Here is a 15,208-nt window from a genome sequence, read left to right on the forward strand (position 1 = left end):
TGTTTTAATAAATGATCAAATAACTATATTGGCGGAACACTGTCATAAAAATGGGCCAGTGGCTAGCCAAAAAAAAAAGATGGTTGTTGTAGATGAGTTTGAACCATTCAGGTTCAATTGTCTAGAGTTCATCAGATCTTACCTTGAGGCTTCCTTTGACTTTGCGACTTAAATTTTTCTTTTTGGCGAGCTCAGCCTCCGTGGGCTGCTTTGTGGCACTGGAGTTCTCTGAGGTCCTTCGACTGAGTGCTGGTAATGGTTACAGAACAGGGATGGGAAAAAGAAGAAAGAGAAACATAAGTTCTGTTTCCATTCCTGTCGTAGTACCGCAGTGAATACAATAAACTTCCCTTACAAGTCTAAGGCATCAGGATGTAAGGTTTTAAACATATGCTTTGTCTAAAACTAGAAAATGACTACTTCCTGGCAAGTAAAGTATAGTATATAGACTATCTTTCAGTTTGAATAGCAATGAATAGGCTCTACATCGATGGTCTTGTGTTGAGGGCAGGTAACGTTTGTGGTTAGGTCAACGTGGGGGAGACTTACCAGGGGCAGGGCCGGTGGTCCTGGGTGTTTTGGAGAGCGCGGGGCGATTGGGAGAGGACTCAGGTCGGGGTGCCACAGGCTGGACGGGCCGTGTCTGTTTGGCTGACAGCTTCTTCAGACTGACCTGTCTCTTCTCAAACATCTCCTGTACATCGTCCAACCTTTTTAGAGCCTTCTTTACATTAGCCTGAGGGAAAGCACAATACAAGTGGTAAAAAAAATAGAACAATTGTTAATCAGTAGGCTGACAACTCCAGGAACTAGGATTCCATGAGTGAGTTAAGGGACCACTGCACATACCTTGACTTCATCGTTGAGGACTAGCTCATACTGGTTGTGGATGTTCTTGAGGTCACTCAGTTGGTTCTCCTTGCCGTCTCCAGGAACTTCTCAATGTCCTGCAGCGCTGCCTCAGCTCCATCCTGGGACTGGCACTTGTCCACTGCCTGAGAGGCCAGCAGATACACCCCCGACTCACACCACTGGTTCACCTGCAGCCACCAGAGAACACATGGATGAATAAACAATAACTACAGTATGTACTGTCGAAGCTCCACATCAGTAGTATATATCTATGCTCATTGGTATGGCACTATCTCTTTTGAACAACTATACATAGCATTTGCAGTAGCGGTGTGTGGGTAAAATCACTGGGGAAGCCAAGCCAGGGGGGAAAAAGCATTATTACAACCTATGTGTTGTGATAATTGTGTTGTTCGCTCTATAACCTGTTAGTTAATATGCATTGACACCATGACCGAGATAATAAGAAGACACAGTGGCAAAATAAATTCAATCACACTTTTGTTTCATCACAAAACCAGGGAGCAACATCTGCCCTGTGAAGTCCACAAAACATAATGCATGTAACAAACAGTTACATTACCTACAGCCCAGTCAAGCAAGTTAATGTTTCCAACATTTTCAGACTACTTAACAACTATTGATTTAAAACCACTGAGAGGTCTTGCAAGTCGCAAATACTAACCAGGCACTGCCTCCACTATTCCAGCACCATTTCAACATAATCTAATTACCTATGCTTAGTCTAATACAGTGATAACTAAAACATACGGATAAGAGCGTCTGCTAAATGACTTAAATGTAAATACCAAAAATTATTTATTCCAATCAACATAAGCTAAATATGATGTGGGCTGTCCATGGTACTGATTGATGTGTGTGTGTGTGTGTGTGTGTGTGTGTGTGTGTGTGTGTGTGTGTGTGTGTGTGTGTGTGTGTGTGTGTGTAGTAGAAAATAACATGTTGTCTCACCCTACCTGTAGAGAAACGCCAATGCCATCCTCCTCTTTCATGTTGCCTAAACAGTCTATGACTGTCATATACGCTGTTACAGGCTTTGGTTTTTCCATTTTATATTTTGAGCTTGGACGTTAGCACGAGGGGCACACCAATTGGTGTAAGTCTGTGTTACGCCTGTTCTGGTTGATCATCTTGTTAGATGGAAGGTGTTTCACCTGGTTGGCCCAGGTGTTATTTCAGAGGGGTGCAGTTGTCTTGAGAGAGACATCTAGATACATGTTGAACTTCAATCCTCTCATGCCAGGGGCACAATGTATGAATTTATGGTTGAATCAGAATTTATGTTATAATCATTGGCCAGTACGGAGAATGAAGTAAAACCACATGTTAAAATCCATATCTTCATCCATTGCTAATTTAGGAAAGAGACGATTTTAGCTAGCTAGCCACTGGAGAACACAGACACAAAAATATGAAACAATTCCAGTTTTCTGTCAATGATGTTTGGCTTCTAATGTGATGTGATTGGTATGAAGCCAAATCCAAATTGGCTTCCCTTAACACTTTCTTTTGGTGCCCCAGGACCATTTACAGCTGAGATCACTCTGTTTAGCTCAACACTGATTGGCAAAAATAATTATCAAGGGAGGCCAAATGCTCATCGGCTTCCCTTGCATGCAATGTTATGTGCTGCAACAATATCATAGTATTTTTGGCCAGACAGCATCAGATACATGGGCTACACATAAAGAGACAACGTGGAGCTGCTAAGTTCACTTGGATGCTTACTCTGGTGAGATACATTCACCCTCGTGCGAATTGAAGGACATTTATGAAACACAGAGACGAAAGGTACATTATTTTGTTTCTTTTTCTATTGGTCATTTTTTGGGCTGCCATGAATACATGCCACTGAGTGTTTGTGGTGGCATTTAAACAATATGTAAATCTTCATCTAGGCATGTTGTACTGTATATAACAAGTTCTTGGTTTGGTATGTGGTTATCACCTACATGGAAGATTAAAGAATACCTCATGATAGGCAGTAGACCACAGTATTTCCAAAGAGACTTTGCATCTATATTCTTTATAGCTGTTTATTTACCTCAAACTGATGCTGGCACTAAGACCGTACTCAACAAGCTGTATAGAGCCATAAGCAAACAAGAAAATGCTCACATGGAGTCGGTGCTTCATTTGACATAATTTCTACCAGCATGTCACCTGTGCAACTGGAGGCGAAAAAAACTCTAGATCATCTTTACTCCACACACAGAGATGCATACAAAGCTCTCCCTCACTCTCCATTTGTCAAATCGGACCATTACTCTATCCTCCTGATTCCTGCTTACAAGCAAAAACTCAAATAGGAAGTACCAGTGACACGCTCAATATGGAAGTGGTCCGCTGAAGTGGATGCTAAAGATGGCGCCTACAGAGATGGTCGCCTCGCTTCGCGTTCGCTTTCTTAGGAAACTATGCAGCATTTCATTTTTTTAATGAATTATTTCTTACACTGTTACCCCAGGAAATCTTAAGTCTTATTACATACAGCCGAGAAGAACTATTGGATATAAGAGCAACATCAATTTACCAATATTACGACCAGGAATACGACTTTCCCAAAGCGGATCCTCTGTTCGGACAACCACCCAGGACAATGGATCTGATCCCAGTAGGCGACCCAAAACAACGGCGTCGCAGAAGGGGCAGACAGAGCTGTCTTCTGGTCAGGATCTGTAGACGGGCACATCGCTCACCGCTCCTGAGTACACTACTCGCTAATGTTCAGTCTCTTGACAACAAGGTAGACGGATTTGAGCAAGGGTTGCCTTCCAGAGAGGCATCAGAGATTGTAACATTCTCTGATTCAAGGAAACATGGCTCACTCGGGATATGTTATCAGAGTCGGTACAGCCACCTGGTTTCTTCACGCATCGCACCGACAGAAACAAACATCTCTCTGGTAAGAAGAAGGGCGCGGGTGTATGCCTTATGATTAACGTGTTGTGGTGTAATCATAACAACATACAGGAACTCAAGTCCTTTTGTTCACCTGACCTAGAATTCCTTACAATCAAATGCCGACCACATTATCTACCAAGAGACTTCTCTGCGATTATAATCACAGCCGTGTATATCCCCCTGTCATGACGTTGGCCTGTGGGTGAGGTTTATGACCACACCCATAAATACCTTTCTCCCTTTCCTCTCTCTTGACTCTACAGAAGGACTCTTGAAAAGCCTTTGTTAAACATCTAGAGTCTGGAAACATCAAAAGGTGGGGGGAAAGGAACCATATTTCGATAATCCAAACAGTTGAAAAAATGCGTTGGTACTTAATGAATATGATGCCAGATCAGTTGGCATCTTAGACATTCTTACTAATTATAGGATGACATAAACTGGATCTTGGAAAGTCTACACATTATAGGTATTAGATTCACATGGAATTGTTGTGCAATTTAAATGTTTAAATATGAAACTCTTTGTGAAAAGATTAAATCTAATTTCAGCTTCCAAATGAGAGAATTGGGTTTTCATAAGGTTAAAGCTCTGCTTACTCAGTGGCCACGCCCATGTGAAGAGACATTGGTAATAAACTATGAAACACGCCCTTCTCTCCTCTCCTATATAAAGCCCTTGACGAAAATGTAACTTTGTGATCCGAGGACGAGAGGACTATGGTCCCCCACGTTGAAAGGGCTCAGATAATAACCTGATGAAATTACCATTGAATTTCAATGTGAAGATGACGATCAACACACCGAAAGGATGAATTTCGACTATACCAGCCAGAATATAGCATGAGCTAAAAGTATGGCAACTTGGTTTGAACTTTGAACTCTTATTCACTCCAGAAGTGATACCTCCTAGCCTATGAGTTAGCAGCAGCCGCTGTAAACGTGGGCTAGGAAAGGACGGACAACGTATCCAGTCTACCACACAACGACGATACTACAACGTATCCAGTTTACCACCAGAGACACTTTTCCAAGGACAAGGAAGATCTCGGTCGGGCAACACGGCCTTCCATCTACAACCAACCTATTGAAGCACAGCTCAGAGTAAATATTTATTGCATTTTCCTTTTGGATATCCTGGGTGGATATTCAGAATGCGTAAGATTCTGTATTTACGATAGCATAGCTTCTCCCTTTGTTCTTCAGTCCTCCCGCGCTTTCATTCAAGCCCAACCCCCTCTGTGTAACCAGCCGTCATACAGGTTCCGTCCCCCAGGGACGTTTTCTTATAGGAGATAATTAGTAATCAATGAATGATCCATTCTGTGTTTATGTAATTCTGTGTGATTATTTAGTTATTTAGTAAATAAATAATTAAACCAAAGTTTTGTATTGCTGATTCAACTTGTTAGCCAGGGTTCGTGAAGATAACCAAGAATTTATGACTTACAACAAGGTGACGATTAAATATTGACAGCTATTGATGTAAAAGATTACCAGGTCTTTTAGAGTTTATTCGGAAGATAACAGCTCTATAAACATTATTTCTTGGTGCCCCGACTTTCTAGTCAATTACATTTACATGATTAGCTTAATCAGGTAATATTCATTCCAGATAAATGATTTTATAGAATAGCATGTCATATCACTTAATCCGGCATAGCCAAAGACATGACACCCCCCAAAGCAGACACCTCGACGGTCCTGAAAGAACTTCACTGGACTCTATGTAAACTGGAAACCATATATCCTGAGGCTGCATTTATTGTAGCTGGGGATTTTAACGAAGCTAATCTGAAAACAAGGCTCCCTAAATTTAATCAGCATATCAAATACGCAACTCGGGCTGACAGCGTTCTGGATCATTGCTACTCTAACTTCCACGACGCATACATAGCCCTCCCCTGCCCTCCTTTCGGCAAATCTGACCAGAACTCCATTTTGTTGCTCCCTGCCTATAGACAAAAACGCCTGTGCTCAGGTCTGTTCAACGCTGGTCCGACCAATCGGATTCCACGCTTCAAGATTGCTTCTGTCACGGGACTGGGATATGTTCCGGATAGCCTCAGACAACAACATTGATGTATAGGCTGACTCCATGAGCAAGTTTATTCGCAAGTGCATCGGAGATGTTGTACCCACGGTCACAGTTAACCTTCCCCAACCAGAAACCGTGGATTGATGGCAGCATTCGCGCAAAACTGAAACTGTGAACCATTGCTAATAATCATGGCAAGGCAACCAAAAACATGACTGAATAAAAAACAGTGTAGCTATTCCCTGTTCCCCCAAACAAGCTAAGCGTCAGTATAGAGACAAAGTAGAGTCGCAATTCAATGGCTCAGACACAAGATGTATGTGGCAGGGTCTACAGTCAATCATGGAATACAAAAAGAAAACCAGCCCTGTCGCGGACACCGACGTCTTGCTCCCAGACAAATTAAACAACGTCTTTGCTCGCTATTAGGACAATACAGTGCCATTGACACGGCCCGCTACCAAAACCTATGGGCTCTCCTTCACCACAGCCAACGTGAGTAAAACATTTAAACGTGTTAACCCTCACAAGGCTGCCGGCCCAGATGGCATCCCTAGCCGCGTTCTCAGACTATGCGCTGACCAGCTGGCTGGTGTGTTTACGGACATATTCAATCAATTCTTATCCCAGTCTGCTGTGGGATAGGGATTGTTGTTCATTATTCAGCATTTAATGCCATAGTACCCTCCAAACTCGTCATTAAGCTTGAGACCCTGGGTCTCGACTCCACCCTGTGCAACTGGGTCCTGGACATTCTGAAGGGCCGCCCCCGGGTGATTACCAATGACGACGAGAAGGCCTACAGGGAGGAGGTGAGGGCCCTCAGAGTTTGGTGTCAGAAAAATAACCTCACACTCACACTCAACGTCAACAAAACAAAGGAGATGATCGTAGACTTCAGGAAACAGCAGAGGGAGCATCCCCCTATCCACATCGAATGGACAGCGCATCTTCAACCTCAGGAGGCTGAAGAAATTTGCCTTGTCACCGAAAACACACACAAACTTTTACAGATGCACAATCGAGAGCATCCTGTCAGGCTGTATCATCGCCTGGTAGTGCAACTGCTCCGCTCACAACCGTAAGGTTCTCCAGAGGGTAGTGCGGTCTGCACAAAGCATCACCGGGGGCAAACTACCTGCCCCCCAGGTCACCAACACCACCCGATGTCACAGGAAGGACAAAAAGATTGCCAAAGACAACAACCAACCGAGCCACTGCCTGTTCACCCCACTATCATCCAGAAGACAAGGTCAGTACAGGAGCATCAAAGCTGGGACCGAGAGACTGAAAAACAGCTTCTATCTCAAGGCCATCAGACTGTTAAAAAGCCATCACTAACATTGAGTGGCTGCTGCCAACATACTGACTTAAATCTCTAGCCACTTTATAGTAAAAAATTGGATGTATTAAATGTATCACTCGTCACTTTAAACAATGCCACTTTATATAATGTTTACATACCCTACATTACTCATCTCATATGTATATACTCTTGCCTATGCCGCATGGCCATCGCTCATCCATATATTTCTATGTACATATTCTCATTGATCCATTTAACTTGTGTGTAGAAGATAGTTAATGTGAAATTTTAGATTACTTGTTAGATATTACTGCACGGTCGGAACTAGAAGCACAAGCATTTCGCTACACTCGCATTAACATCTCCTAACCATGTGTATGTGACCAATACAACTTTTGATTTGATTTGATTACACGAGTGTGCAACGCTTGTCCCAAGGCAAAGGGTGACTACTTTGAAGAATCTAAAATCTAAAATACTTTTTTTGGTTACTACATGATTCCATATGTGTTATTTTATAGTTTTGATCTCTTTACTATTATTCTACAATGTAGACAATTGTAAAAAAATAATAATAAAGAAAAATCCTTGAATGAGTAGATGTGGCCTTTTGAAGTGACTGTGTTAGCTGTGTTGTTGGCTAACTCCTCCGAACAACAGTGCCCTGACGAGAAAGCACAGTTTCTATGCCTGGTGAAATTGTCTATATTCTCTTATTGTTGTAGATGTATCCAAATAAATGTCACTAGAAAACAGCTTAAACAAATGCAAATGCAGCTACTTCGTTGTTATTCTGGCTGTACTGTTTGATGTGACCGTAAGTAAGCCGCCGTAGGCTAGCTAGCAAGCAAGGGGTAAGAACGTTCCCAGCCAATATGGCAATGGAACATTTAGAACAAATGACCATAGATACAGAACAACAATACTGAACGACTGGGTCGCATCTCTGGCAACCAAACCGATAGAACAAACGACCAGCCGGCATCGGTAGCAACTCTAGATTTGTTTCGGAATATATCTTGTGGAAGAATGAAATAGTATAAATAAATTAATCAAAATAAAGATTTTTATGAAAATATGGCAATCATCATTTTATTATGTTGTTAAACCATTGTATAAAAGTGATAGTGCCCTCGAAGCTGGTGTTTGGAGGATATATTGGCACAGATATCACTTGTGTACAACGGGTTAACAACATATTAAAATAATGATTGACATATTTCCATCTTTATTTTGATGAATTTATTCATACTATTTCATCCTTCCACAACACCCATGGCAATATATCCTCCAAACACCAGCTTCTCTGGCATTATCACGTAAGTGGAAATGTCTAAGAGCAACAATGACTCAGGTAGGCCACAAGCTCACAGAACGGGACTGCTGAGTGCTGAAGCGTGTAAAAAATAATCTGTCCTCTGTTGCAACACTCACTACCGAGTTCCAAACTACCTCTGGAAACAATTTCTCTAAGAGGCCAGTGTCTTTTCTGTCAGAAATATAGGGATGAGGAGCTTCATCTGTAATGCACCTCACCTTGTCTATGCCTTTGTGTATTTGGTTTGATTTGGAGAGGATGTCATATTTCTTCTTGGCCTCGTTGGTGAAGTTGTCACAGATGCGTCGGAGCTCCACACACTTGGGCCGTATGGAGTCCACAGCATAGTGATTGCTCTGGATCAGCTGGTCCCCGTGTAGGGCATGGAGCTGGGCCTTCTCTAACGACTCCTGACACGCACACAACAGACAGACAGAGAGCCATTCATCTCACGTGACCAACACACTGGGGCACATCCATGTTAGGCTCGCATACAATACAATCAAAGGCTGATGATCATATGCTAATGAAGCCATAATGGAGACATTGTACAATGTACTCAATCATTGGAATTGAAAGGTTTAAATGTTACATCTCATATGACGTATGTTATGTGACTGAGCTGACCTGCGCCTTCTCCTCTAAGGTATTGAGGTCGTTCAGTAACATCTCCACTCGGGTGACACAGTCCCCAATATCTGACAGGAAAGTCAGAGTGTCCATCAGACTGTCCAATGACACTTTCACCTGGGAGGGGGGAGAGGACACAGAGACAACTGCAGATCAGGCACATATTCATGTATAGTGTTTTCTTATGATATGATTAGTTTAATCATGTAATAATAATTAGAGGATTTGATAAAACAAGTCTTCATGTTAATGATGCCAAAGTATGGTATGGTACAGTACAGGACAGTCAAGTATTATTCAGTACAGCACAGTACACTATAGTTTAATTCAGTAGAGTACAGTACAGTTTAATTCAGTAGAGTACATTAGAGTAGAGTACAATGCATTACACTATACTTTTCTTTACTTTACTGTACTCTATTGCATTGTACTGTACTGTACTGTACTGTTCTGTACTGTAATATACTTTACTTTTCTATACTGTATTGAGTACTGTAATGTATTCTGCTGTGCTCTACTGTGCTGTACTATGATGTCCAAACTTGTGAAATGTTTGGTTCAGATTTGGTCCGGTCCAGATCGGCCAAATCTGAACCAATTATAGACACCTATGTTTTGGCCAAATCAAGGCCGTACCAGACTGGACCAAATCTGAACCAATTATAGACGTCTATGTTTGGGCCAAACATAGACTGGTCCAAAAGACGTTCCTGTCAGTAAATGCTTAGTGGGGAGTGTACAGGAAACTCATATGGCCCTGAACCCCTTCAAATGCAAGGTCCTGTTGATATAATTTGTGAGAAACCTGCCCCACCCAAGTCCCCTTGCAATCAGCGGGAAAGACCTGCAAGTCTGTGAATCAGTCAAAATGTTCGTGCTTGTCCTTGTGCAAAATAATCTACAGTGGGACGAACAAGTTACGTCCATTGTTAGAAAAGGAAACAAGACGTTGTTTTACACAGACTAAAAAGTTTCCATGTCCCACAGGCTGACCTGGTAGCCATACACAGGCTACATCCACCCCTGCCTAGAACACGCAGCACCAGCTTAGAATAGCTCCTCAACTCAAGCCCTCCCCGACCAACTGGAGCGCATCCAGAAGTGCACTTGCAGAGTCATCCTCTCCACAGCATATTCTGGATACAAGGAGGATGCTCTGACTTTATTATCACTACCCTCACTTTGTGAGAGAAGAGAGAAACAGTGCCTGGGCTTTGCTGTGTGACGTAGGATGTGGAATGTGAAACCACTTGAAGCTGGGATGTTCCTCCTACTATTTCATTTGCACTTCCAACTGTACATGAACTCCTGGCTGAACCCTACATCGCAATCATTACATCGTAGCGCAGTAGGAGAGAGTGGTTTCATCACGGTAGCACATTCAGAGATTGATTTATAGCATTCATCTCAAATAATTTATAGATTTTAAACAAAAAAAACTTTCTGTTTGTCATAAACAGACAAGATGAATATGAAGTGAAAGGCGAGTTCCTAACAAGTTCGGAAAGCCAAACTAGAGCTCTGTGAGACATTCACAGCGATGGGGGCAGACGTTTTGATCAAGAGAGATCTTCAGAAAATACGCACATTTTGTCTAACACTAAACATACAAATGTATTTTACAGTTATAAGGAAGGTGAAATCTTATAGTTAGTTGTTTTATAATTTGATTATGCTATATTTAGAATGCAGAAAGTAATTTCAAGCCTTATTCATACAGTTTTCTTGAATAGAAAATCCATCATATAAAATATAATATAATAATATTTTTATCATATTTGTACTGTGTACTAGTCTTGTGTACTCAAGTGACTACACCTCAGCAATTTATAAAAATAAAAATAATTGAGTATGCAGCATTACTAGTTATTGTTTATGTCCCTCATGATAAATAAGTACTTTTGGGGATTATGTAGATTACATTTTCAATTACATTTAGTTACATTTAATTAAATGTTTTATTGTGTATGTAGTATAATATCCATGTATTTCAGTGACCTTGACTGCCGTGCTCTCTCTGGAGGAACTCAAATAGCCAGGATGTGTTCTGTCCAGCTCTCTTTTTTTATATGATTAAGCAAAACCTGCTGACCATAGTAGTCAGCAGACAGGGATGGAAATGTACATACCTCTCGGAAGTCATGTTCAAAATGGCGTAACTGCAGGCACTGCTCCAGTTTGAGGTAATGTTTGGACCAGAACTGTTGAAAAGCATTTTCTGTCTCATCCAGCTGGGCCAACAACCTGAAATCCATGCACTCATGAACTGTACGTATATGTTTGTACTGAACTGTACATAAAAACATGTTTTATTAGAAACATATAGTATCTGAACTAGGTCCCAGTAACCAACCTTTCCACTGTAGTCTGGTTCTCCATCTCGTCTGGGTTTAGTTTGTGGTTCTCAGACTTCGCGGCCTGCTCTTTGATACAGCCCAGCAGAGTAGTCCCCTGTTGCACCGCTAATTTCAGTTCATCCTGTCAAATTTATACAACTAATTAAATACCAGGCTATGCCAGGAGGCAACCCACCTGCCTATGGGGGGGATAATGAGACACGGGCTACTCCTGATCAACAGTCTGGTTTTGGAATAGAATACTTGCTATCCTATACTTTGCTATGCTTGTTATCTGGGCCATTGATGCTAATGAGTGTGGTTAAACAACTAAGCAACAGGCCATGATAGAAACCAGTCCACTGATCTCACTACTGTATGTGAATCTACTAATACTATACTACCACTCATCAACATAGGGAATATTCAGATGCTAACTATGGGTACAAGTGAACCCTAATAGGTAGCCAGGTTCAGAAGCCCCGTGTTGATGCTGAAGCAGTGTCTCACCTTTAGTTTGTCATGCTTCTCAGTGTGAGTAGTTAGCAGGTCTTTGGTGTACTGCACGTCATTAGGCAGCTCCGTCTCGGACAGATCTGTGCCAAACTTCTGCAGCATTTGGGCTGTGGTCTTCACTGTCACAGCAAAGTTCTCAATGGCCTGTCAGCAAAACACAAACACACCTCAGATTATACTGTGCCATGACCCATACATTTTTAGGATTACATCTATAGTAAACCGACATCCCAGTAGAAAATAAATATGGTAGAAAAGGATTATTATGTGGAAACTGGCAATATTTCAGTATTCACTTCGCTGTAAGATCCTGCAGTTACAAGAAATTCCCAGTGAGTAAAGACTGTTTAGACCAAAGGTCAAATGTCATGGTGACTCACTGTCCGGTGGTGGATCCACTGACTGTGACAGTACTCCAGGTTCCCACCAAGCTCACATGTTAGCTGGCCCTTATCTACGTAGCCATGTAAGTCAGACAGGGAGTTCAGCATCACAATCTGTAAAGACAGAAAATATATTCACATACAATACTGTATGTTATAAAGTCACCTATGTATTTGGACAGTGAACTAAATGTTTTTAATGTGGCTCTATACTCCAGCATTTGGGATTTGAGATCAAATGTTTCATATGAGGCGAGAGTTCAGAATGTCACCTTATATTTGAGGTTATTTTCATACATAAATATTAAACTTTTTAGAAATTAAATCACTTTATGTATTGTAAGAATAACAGGCTAAGGCCTAGTTTTCTGTGACATTTTCGTGGCAGAAAGCAAGGACTGGAAATGCTGACAGGAAGGCCCCACTCACACACTCACACACTTATGAAGAGGTTTCACTTACACTCGCACAAAGGAGAATGAACATTGAGAGAAAAATGTACATTGACCCTAGAAAAGAAGAAAAAGAAGAAGAAATGAATTGGGACTGAAATGTATTAAAATAATAATTGAATGTTAAATGTTAAATATGGTTGGAAACATTGGGGAAAATGTTAAAGGGTGACTGAAGTAATACAGTAAAATGGTTAAGGATGAGATGTTTGTTTTAAGGTACAGTACATTTGGAGATAGATAGAGAAATGTTACAATGTTGAAATAATAGGATGAGGATGGGATGTTGAATATTTAAGATGTAACTGGAGTAATAAGTTAGGTTGGGGTGAGATTAGAATTGAGTGAAACTTGAATAGTAAAGGTTGATTTTAAAAAAAGGAAAGTGAGATAGTTAGTTAGTTGTACAACTGAATGCCTTCAACTGAAATGTCTTCAACATTTAACCCAACCCCTCTGAATCAGAGAGGTGTGGGGGGGGGCTGTCTTAATCGACATCCACGACTTCGGCGCCCAGGGAACAGTGGGTTAACTGCCTTGCTCAGGGGAAGAACGACAGATTTTTACCTTTCGGTTACTGGCCCAACGATTTGAAGGGAAAAAGAAGTGTTCATGTTTAAAACTGGTTGTGATGATGATGTTTAGCTATAGGTATATTAAGGGTAATATAAAAGTAACGTTCTACAAGGAATCCTTAAGGTTCCCTTATTGATAGACGTTTTAAGTAGCTGTTAGAGCTGTAAGACATCATTTTTCTTGTTATTAAATTATATGCTTCTCATAAAAGTGTAATATACAAATAAATATTGCATTGGCAGCCTAATAGGGGTTTAGATAAGGGCGCTGGAGGTATCTAATCCATAGTTCATTTTTGCTTCTCATAATTGCTTGTGTGATTATTGATTTGTGATATTGATTGATTGAGCTGGGACTTATAATGCCTGTTTCTGGAATTTTGAATGAACTTGCTTTATTGTTCTGAAACTCCTGTGTCATCAAAGAGTCACACAAGTGCCTGTCGTTTTACTCTCGGTTTTTGAAATGGACTTGATTAATTTAGGATTTTTGGCATCTAGTTCATTAGTCTATTGGGAACCTTAGTTGCTGGAATAAAATAACCTGAGACCGAACTATAGGTACTGAGTACAATGGTCGGAGTCGTAAGAGGGCTGAGGAAATAGGGGCCCAGGAAATAGGGGCCCCTCATAGTGGGCTACAGTGGAAGCTCTGGCCTGGGCGATCCTGAGAAGGCGCCAGGTGGAACGAGAGTGAGGCAGCATAAGCACTAGGCTCTGAGGATAGCTCACTTTACTGTAAGGCCCTTACTGTTGAGTTTGAGGAACAGTCCCTAGCCATAAACTGGCTCAGTGGTAAGGCAGAGCAGCATCTAACAGATCTGAGAGATTAATGACAAGGAATAACTGATTGTTATTGGGTAGGCAGGTTCGAGTTGAGTTGTTAATCTTGCAGAGGTGGTATTTTAGCTTTGACAGTATCTAGTACCCCCATTTGAAGGTGTCATAAGTATTTGGAGAAATTCACATATATGCGTATTAAAGTAGTCAAAAGTTTTGTATTTTGTCCTATATTCCGAGCATGCAATGACTACATCAAGTTTGTGACGTTACAAAATGCATTTGTAGTTTGTTTTGGTTGTGTTTCAGATTATGTTGTGTTAAATAGAAATTAATGGTAAATAATGTATTGTGTCATTTTGGAGTCACTTATATTGTAAATAAGAAAATAATGTGTTTCTGAACACTTCTAAATTGACGTGGATGCAACCACACTACGCCATTTCAACGTAGAAATGTGAGTACATTTTGGTTGAGACGTTGATCAATGAGATTTCAACCTTTATTCACCCACTTAAAAAGAGAGACAGAAGTTTGTTGAATTTCCAATATGTTATCACTATGCGTTCAACAATTTAAAAGCACAATAAAGTTCAAATGGGAATACAATGTCAGATATTTTGTGTTTATAATGTGTCATCGCTGTGCTTCATCTAATAGCACAACCAAATGACTTGGATTCAGATTTTATTAAAAGTACACAGTGCAAGTGATCAGTGCTGTTCGAGATTCTGCACAGATGTTTATATCGTGAATTTAACATTGTCTGTCCCTTACAATGTATTGTGATCCCTGTTTTGTCACACTCCATGCTTCATTCATACCAAATAACATTTTGAAAACCTTATGTCACTACAAGGTTGAACTTTTATCATATTGGGTCTCCATTGTATTGTTGTTAGGTGTGCTTGACCTCTCCTCTAACTGCCCATCCACTTTACTGCATCCCTATTCCACTCTCACCTTTATCTGAACCCTCCACACCACAACCTGTTACCAGTTATCCTACCCAGTAACAGTGCAGACCAATCAAAATAACCTAAGCCACCTGGCCCACACATACACACACCAGAGAGTTAGCACTCCTCACAACTTTAT

General features: G+C 41.0%; 1 pseudogene; it reads right to left on the bottom strand.

The window, feature by feature from the left end:
- LOC123996929 overlaps positions 1-15,208 on the bottom strand; it is a 115,360-nt pseudogene that overhangs the window by 53,355 nt on the left and 46,797 nt on the right.

This window comes from Oncorhynchus gorbuscha, linkage group LG15 (genome assembly GCF_021184085.1).
Source record: "Oncorhynchus gorbuscha isolate QuinsamMale2020 ecotype Even-year linkage group LG15, OgorEven_v1.0, whole genome shotgun sequence".
Taxonomy (NCBI): domain Eukaryota; kingdom Metazoa; phylum Chordata; class Actinopteri; order Salmoniformes; family Salmonidae; genus Oncorhynchus; species Oncorhynchus gorbuscha.